At 29.7% G+C, this 8,781-nt stretch overlaps 1 protein-coding gene across 3 annotated transcripts in view; it reads right to left on the reverse strand.

The window, feature by feature from the left end:
- Myo10A (Myosin 10A) overlaps positions 1–8,459 on the reverse strand; it is a 215,253-nt gene extending 206,794 nt beyond the window's left edge. For 2 of the 3 annotated variants that reach the window (XM_014421918.3, XM_014421919.3), the window contains exon 1: positions 8,373–8,459. The gene's annotated coding sequence lies outside the window, so the exon portion shown is untranslated. The remainder of the gene's footprint in view (positions 1–8,372) is intronic. The other variant, XM_067053304.1, reaches the window with a different exon arrangement.
- Between the last annotated feature and the right edge of the window lie 322 nt (positions 8,460–8,781).

Below are 8,781 nucleotides of genomic sequence, written 5' to 3' on the forward strand. Positions count from 1 at the left end.
TTTTTTAGTATTTTGAAAAAGCGGCTATCGCTTGCTGCACCTAGTTTGGGAACCACTGTTCTTAATGATTATAAGATGTTTCGAATAAACGAGTACATAAAATAATTACTTTATACAGGTAAATGCTAGGAATAATTCTTTAATAATTAGATTTTATTCATAAAGTGCTGACAAACCATTAGTGATGAAAATTTAATTTTTTAGTGCTTAAAAGATAATTAATTGGTTATTTTTTAATGTTGACAAATCATTTGTAATGAAAGGTTTGTATTTTAATGCTTAAATGATTATGAAGGAGATGGTCGGGGATACAATTAAAAAGGAACCAAAAATAGTCAACAACTAGTTACTATCCGACGTTTCGGCCCACTCTGTCAAGTTTATAAACAGCGAGCGAAAGTTATATGTTTATATTATAATTTTTAAAAAATACAAATAAATATTTAACAATTTCATTTAAAAAAAAAAGTCTAAATAAGTAAGAAACAAAAAGATGCCTGGATTGAACTAGGACAGGAGGATTCCGTGCTGGAGACGTTCACTGCGCACGATTCGTTCGGTTGCGAAACAGAGAGAATATAAGGTTACATGAGCTACCACATCCAGTTCACTTTCTATCCTTTGTCAGTATACTGCTGGATCAGATGATAATTATTAATCCACAACATATTATTAATCCATATTTGTTTTGAATAACAAAATTAATTACACTAGATTTATGACAATGAAAAAAAATGTAGAAGCAATAATTGAAATTGATTTGTATTGATTAACTTATATAATTTAACTGTTTTACCAACTTTACATTCAGATTTCTCATGCATGCTTCATACACATGATGATGGTCCAGTGCATCTGATTACTTTCATAAATTTATGGGTATAACCAAAAGAGCAATGACAGGGGAAAAATATGGAGTGGTACGAGCAACCATATCTTTCACATACCATGCGTCCCCAAGTTTTGCTTAGATCAATCTAAAAAAAAAAAAAGATCTATTTTTCTAGTGCTATAAACAATTGTATTTTAGAGTTTCTCGGAGTGGGAATAGCACACACAATTTTGTTCCTGCTATTTTTTTCGAGAAAGAAATTTATTCAATTATGCTGCCCAAATACATCGGGTTGCCACATTACACAGCATACTGATCAATCCGTGATCGGACATATATAAATTACATATTTTTATATGATATAATATAATAGAAAGATAACATTTTTTTTTCCACAGTATTCTTTTACAATTAATACCAGTCTACAAACTAAATACAAGCTTTTCAATTTACTCCTTTTTTTCTTTCCCTTCTATTTTACAACCCTTATTTCATTTTATCAACAAATATTAGAATAATAAAACGTTAACAAAAGAAAAGGAAGACATTATAGAATCGATAATACTTCGGCTTTTCCCCTTCCAGTCGTGTGTATTTCTTTTTCTGTTTTTTTTTTCTCCTTTACTTATTCATAAAATTGTGTTTATACAGTTTTTTATCACGAATAGCAATGAAAACTGCTATTATATTTTTTTTTCAAATAAACAAAATTAAAAGTACTCCAGAAGTTTTTTTTTCAAAATTTGTCATTTAAGGGCTCTCGTAATATTTTAATGCTAATAAGATCTAGCTGATATTAAAGACATTTTCATTGTTCATTAGTATTCTGAATTTAATTAGAATCGTCAAAGTTGTTTTCGATAAAATCGAAAAAAATGTGAAAAATCGATACTATAAAGTGACACTTCCGTTCGGTCGATTTTTCCTAAAATGTTTCTCTCACATTCCACTCATATGTCTGCCAGTATTGTATGACTTTTGGTTTTTGACCTCGGCAGTTCACAGACTTGCCATATTGCGATACGCGGTTATATGGTACCAGGGAACATAAAAACACGTATTTCCGTCGAAAAATCTAATTCGAAATTTTTCACGATCCCAATACTTTCCCATACTATATATTCCATATATACAGTAAGTGAAAATAAAAATGCATCTTTAGTTTGATGGTTGTTACATGAATGCAAAACATACTATTTATTTATTAATTCCCCTTCATTACAGTAAAAGAAAAAATATAGGAAACAGCAGCAAACAATAAGATAGTTGGACAAACAAAATTAAATACAACGACTATTCGGAGAGTAATAAACTGTTATTTAAGTTCTCAAGCTCCTAAAATGCCAAATGATGTTAAAAATAAATTTCATTTTTTGTTCAGTCCCATTTTTTGCATTCAAATTTATTGTCAAAACGACAATAAATATGACAACGTGGTAATAAAGTTCCATGTTTTCATTGTTTTATTTATTTTATTATCTTACCCTCCAATTTTATGTGAAAAAATACAAGGTTTACATACATTTTCAGACATATTTAAAAGTATGTATTTTATATTAGTTCCCACGGATACAATAATGATGACAATAATGGGCACGGGCGTATGCCTCAGAGAAAGGAGTATTATGGAGAGAAAAAGCTGACAGGATAATTGAAGCCAAAAAGGCGCCCTTTATGATAAATTCCACGGAACCAACCACTGGTTACCTTCTGTTTCAGTCTATATTACAATGACGGTCATTCCTATTAACTTCAATCTGAGCTCCGAGGGCGTGATCAACTCTTTTTAGTTCCTCTTTCCCTTTCAAGGAGGGTAAGGTATGCCAGCCCTCCACCAACGCAAATTTTTTTATAACGTTACTGCTTCGTTTCTATGGATCGTAGCGTGGTATTATAAAGCTTGAATAGTTTATATAACAAAAAAGAATGTTTCAAGAAGATCGGGTATTTCTTGAAATTATTGCTAACAAATATATTCTCTGGTATTAATACAGAAGTATATAATGTCGCTTTGAATACCATATTAAAAATTGGATTAACAATTTTAAAATTTTAGGACACACTTCTCAACATCATATTTTTTAGTGTAATAAGTGTTCTATTTCGCCATCTTCACCTCATCAAGTAATAAGTCTCATCTGGCAGAAACATTCATCTAATCCACTGAAAATATTTAGAACTATTTTTATTTTCTATTTTGAGTCGAAGTCTAATTGGTAATGCAATAAATAAATTTGGGAGACTTCAATAAGTAAAAAGACTTCTACTATTTCGTGGACCATGAAGTGATATACCGTGAGACTTCTGCTAATCTTAGTTCCAGCGGCAGAATCAGATAACAGTCCGATGTTATCACTTCACACTGTTTTCGGGTGAAGCAAAGCGTTAATAAAATTACAGAGCGTCATTTCTCTATTATCATCTTATTCCATAAATTAAACGAACAGTATTCAAGACTTTAGATTATCAAGCGATCAAACGAAAGATTTATGAGAAAATCAGAGGCTGATGTCCTAATTTGAATTAGAGTACCTCAGGTTACCTTTACTGTGCGTTATATAAACTTATGATATACAACTTTACCACAGCACAATAACAGCAGGTTACACAAGCGATACAGAATTTCTCATAAAACCTCACCTCACTCAAGCTTCACTGACTCCTCACCATTATTTCCATCAGTTACAGGACTAAGCAATTGTCTAAAGCAATGATAAATCAAATTAACATTCACAATACGACCCCAGCTCTTCCTTCCATTTAACACAACAGTAAACTACTACTGGAATATACTCCGAAACAAGGCTGATCTACCGTCTAGAAGTGAAATAACAGGGCCAAAGCCAGAGCAAGAAGCTGACAACTACTACAACAAGCAAGAATAGGTTGATAACCTGTATGATAGCCCGTATATCCTGCAACTTTTTGAAAAACATATAATTAAAATAGCTACAGGAAAGCTAATAAAAAACATATTTATTAATACAACACAAACCATGAACCGCTTATAAGAAAGGAAGAAGCAAGTATAAACATACCTAATACGATAGGTTGAATTCAGGCAGGTATTGCAGGTATTTAACAAAATAAACTCAGTGTAAATCACAAAACACGTTAGGCGCTTGTAGTAAAAGAGAAAAGACCAAAGGAGGGTGAAAAGGATGAACAGAAAGAAGAACAGATGAAAGAGTTTCTCGATCCCGTCATATATATATATATACATATAAGGAACTAATAAAGTTAATAGATTTGATTTTCATGAACTGTGCGAGTTGATAACTAAATGGTTCAATATGGGATAGATTTCATTAAATTTTATCCACTTCTTACGTTTACATACAACATATTTTCCTCGGTGTACCTCTCGTATACAACTGGTCCGAATTCCCTCAAAGTCAAATGAAAGTTGAAGAGTAAGTATCATTAGTATAAATTTTATCAAATTCCATTCACAACTTTCCCTTACCCTTGCGAAACGTCATTTTCTGGTTTCACCTATATTTTTAAAACGCTAGGTCGGTTGATTTTATTCTGTAAAGATAAAGTTGGATTAGAACAAAAAAATTGTTTGTATCCCGAAAAATCGTTGAACATTTGATAGCCTTCTTAGAGTAGTCGCTTTACATGTATTTTACATAAGACTCTTTTTTTTTCGAAATAAATGATTTTCTGGAATAAAAAAGAATAATGTATAAAAGATAAACGAAAAAAGAAAAATCTAATAAAAAACAGGACCATCTCTCCAGAATGTTTACTATCTATTAAATATTAATAAAAAAATAGCAAAATTATTTCAAGAAATACTAATCATTTTAAAATCGATACTATCAACATCACTGTTGAACAAGTGTTTAGCAAGCAAAATTACTATGTTCCAAGGTAATATTAGTATTTTTTTACAATACTAATGATTATTTTATTAGTATTTTATAAATCGGAACAATTATAGTTTTAGAAAATTAATCATTATAAATCTTAAACATCTCTTGTTAGTTTCAATAATGTTCCATTTATCTCTATATATTAGCTCGGTTACATATATTCAAAACAGAAAAAAAATTGAGTAAATTTTGAAAAATTTTACTACAATTAAACCTTTTACAACGAAGGGAATTCCTCTCATATCAAATCCTTGTATTAAAATTCCTTCATGAAATTTTCGATTATCTCTACCATATCGAAAACCAAATTATCTATAATTTCTATGTATCCTTGAATGTCCCAGGTTTTGGACAGAATAGATCCTTTCATTCATTATAAACTTCACACTCCCAAAAAATCTTGCTTTTCCAGTTCATTACCTGGCTTCCAAAACAACTCCTAAGTTACGCAATCCATATTTTTTTTGTTTAAACCTCTAAGTGGTTTAGAAAAAAAAATTAATAGAATAAAGGCGACCTTATTGCATAACGTTCATCGCAGTGCTAACGATGGTAATTTCTCTACTAGTCACTACCATGGCATTTAACACTGATTCAGCCTATTAAATACCAGCGAGTGGTAAATAACAGTAAGGAAATAAGTCGTTATTGCATTTTCATACTTATATTAAAAAAATTCTAAAACTCAAAATAAGAAATAAATAAAACGTTAAAAATATTTAGGAACATAGATATAAAATTTAATAATATATTTTTCATTTTTACCGATTGCGTTCCACCTTTAAACAATTTTATTATTAAAGACAATTAGTAAAAATATTTATAAGCTAAGAAAACAATAAATATGCTACATATACTATATAGATTATTTTTTCTAGTAAAATGCAATATAAAAAGTAAAAAAAAGTAAATCGCGACCATAACCACAAGATACCCTGTAACAAATAGAGAACTCTTGAGGTTTGCACAATTCTTACGAGATCCTAAGAGAAGTTTCTGACCCCGTTCCCAGGGGAAAGTTATAAATCCCATTAGGATTTGAAAAAGGTAGTTATTATAACAGTAATGTATCAAGTGTAAATAATCCCTATTTAAGTAAATACTACATTCATATTGTACATACAGAATTTAAATATTCACAAACTTAGGCAATGTAAAGCTAAAAAATATTTAAAATATTACAAGGATGAATCGTAAGATACGAACACATTTAGGCTGATTAGTTAAAGAATCAGTGTTATTTTTCAGTCAGACTTGAGAGTTTTAGGTAGCACTGAATTGTCAGCAATTTCACACAGTATAAAACTAATATTTTATAGGGCTTTATCCGGGAATCTGAACCAATAAAGTTCCAATTGATATGTTGGTAAACAATAGTCTGCAATATTTAGACTTTCGAGGCCTTAAATAGAATATTAAAAAATAAAAATGTTTCTATTTATCAATATTTGAATTTTTTCCTCATTTTAATGGCGTTTAATTATTTTTAAATCATTCATTTTGATTTATTTATTTAACTGATACCTAGGACTCCATCAATCTAGTAGTACATGAATTAATTCGTCATTGGCTTTGCTATCAGCCAATCAAAAAAGAAGATCAACAAAGTATAAAGTTATTTACAACGAATTGGATTTTTAATAATAATGTGGGAAAATATACCTATGAATAAGATTAGACGTTGCTTTAGTTGTGGATCTAACATTGATCAAAAACTTACTTTTAAAATTTATCATTAATGTTATGACTTCTTATTTTTAAAGACCTCGAATTCTTCCAATCCACCAAAACCTTTTTGACAAAACATCAAAGGTGTTGTAGCAGATACATCGGAGTTCTGAGGAACATCAAGAGTTTCAAGACAGTCGAATTCCAACTCTTTCGTTGTTAAAACAAACTTTCATAGTTTTATTTGTTGTAATACAAAGTTACCCCGTAGAAGTCGTAATATTTTTCGTTGAAAATCCCCAGAATATTTTTTAAAAAATAAAAAAATTTGTATGTCAATTGTATCATTCATTATTTCTTATCAAAACCAAATTTTACAGGATTCGTAAAAAACTTTCAATTCAATAAGAATTTGGGTAAAATTTATAATTATTTAAAACTGTAGAAACAATATTATGGTTGACAGTTTTGAATGTTCGCACGTAAAAATGAACAACTAGTTTTTAAAACCTTTTGAGCTGGATTCGGTAAAAATATGTAGCAAATTTGATTAAATTGGGTTATAATCTATTAATATAAGAATATCGAAATAAAAAAAAATTAAAATGGACAAATTGTAAGTAATTAAAATTTCCATTAACTTAAAAAATAACATTATCTATTATATTTATAAGAATAGAGACTATTTTAAAAATATGAATACATTTATTTATATACTAAATAGATCTATAAAAATTAAATTAATATGAATACTAAAACTGGTATTTAAGACCAAGTAGTTGAGTAATAATAAACTTAGGTATCTGAAATAGCTCAAGCTTTTATCTACCATGTATGCATTATAATAATAGTACATACAATTATTTTAATTTATTAAAAAATAAAAGCTTTAATTTAAATATTTTCTTTGATTTAGCCTTTGAGTGTAATGAAACCAAAGAGTTCCCAAGGCTACCGTTGAATAATGTTTAGAAACGAGTATCGGATAAAACTAAAAATAAACAAAAAACTTAATGCAACAACAGACGGTTCAGGGACTATTCAAGACCTCGTTGGAGGTCACCTGGGCAGAAAAAAGTACGGAACTACTAGACTTTTCATATATTACAAACGTTATAAAAAATATTCTTTCTTCTTTTTTTTTGTAATTTTACTTTATAATATTTATAACTGTTTCAATTCGAAACAAATCAAAACAGAATTTTTGTCAGGAGAAAACTGATCAAAACGTAATGTTTATTGATCAAGTAGTTCCAATGTCATTTCCTTATCATTGCCAATTATAAATAAAAATATGGCACTCCTGGAATGATAGAAGAAAGAACATTCACTTTTGGTACTCAGGGATTTATTTACCAATACATTTCTAATTTCCGGAATTTCTAAGTTTTTTTATGTTGATTTAGCCCATTAAAATGGTTTAGTACATAACGGGAAAAAAATTAATAAAGTGGGTAAATATTTTGGGGGAAAGTCAATCGTTTAATATCTGCTAACTCAGTACAACGATACAATCTGTTAACAGATAATTGTAAACCAATACTCAGTAGAATATGGAATACATCGTACAATTCATTGTTGACAAACCGAACAATTTTTTATTAATAAACAATTTCAGTTTAAACTTATGTATGAATTATATATGATCCAATTTAAGGAAATATTCATTGCGCATCAAAATATTTAATGCTAGGTTTCCAATGCTAACTGATTTTGTTTTAAATATTAAAATGTATCTGGATAAACTGAAAATGGTACTGGATGATCAAAAACAAAAAAATGATGGAAAATAACAATAATGTTTATGCATATTCTCACGAAAATAACTGCATTCCAGTGTTATGGCATCAACAAGTGTTTTGCCGCTCAGCGAAAAGGCGGAAGACCTGTATCTATATAGCTCGATACTTGGATAAATAATTAGAAAAGATAAGCTATTTCTATTTAATAAAGACATTGCTGATTAACAATGATAATACACTAAAACTCACATATAAATCCAATGGTTTAAGAGGTGAGGAGATTGAGGCGACAAGCAGGCACACAACACTCACAAGCGGTTCACTGGCACTGACGGTCCTTGACTGGTTGCACGATGGCGGCCAAAGTCTCCCCCACCCTAAGCCACGGAATTCTTCGGCTAAACTCACTGTCCACCGTTTCCTGGCCTGGAGGATAGTTCAGTCCTCTCGAAATAATATTATATTCAAAAATTAAAACTCTTAAAAAAATTAAGAGAACCCAATTACTACATTAAAAATCTGCGTGTGCACATCACCCAATTTTCCCATCCTACATAGGTCCCCAAGTTTTGTAAAGATTCCTGTTGAAGTTATCGCTATTTGTGTGATTTTCGAAATAAAAATAAATCTAAAGAATAAGGAAGGTGAAAATTATGTA

The sequence above is a fragment of the Halyomorpha halys genome, unplaced genomic scaffold (genome assembly GCF_000696795.3).
Source record: "Halyomorpha halys isolate HHAL.00 unplaced genomic scaffold, Hhal_1.1 Scaffold348.1, whole genome shotgun sequence".
NCBI classification, from domain to species: Eukaryota; Metazoa; Arthropoda; class Insecta; order Hemiptera; family Pentatomidae; genus Halyomorpha; species Halyomorpha halys.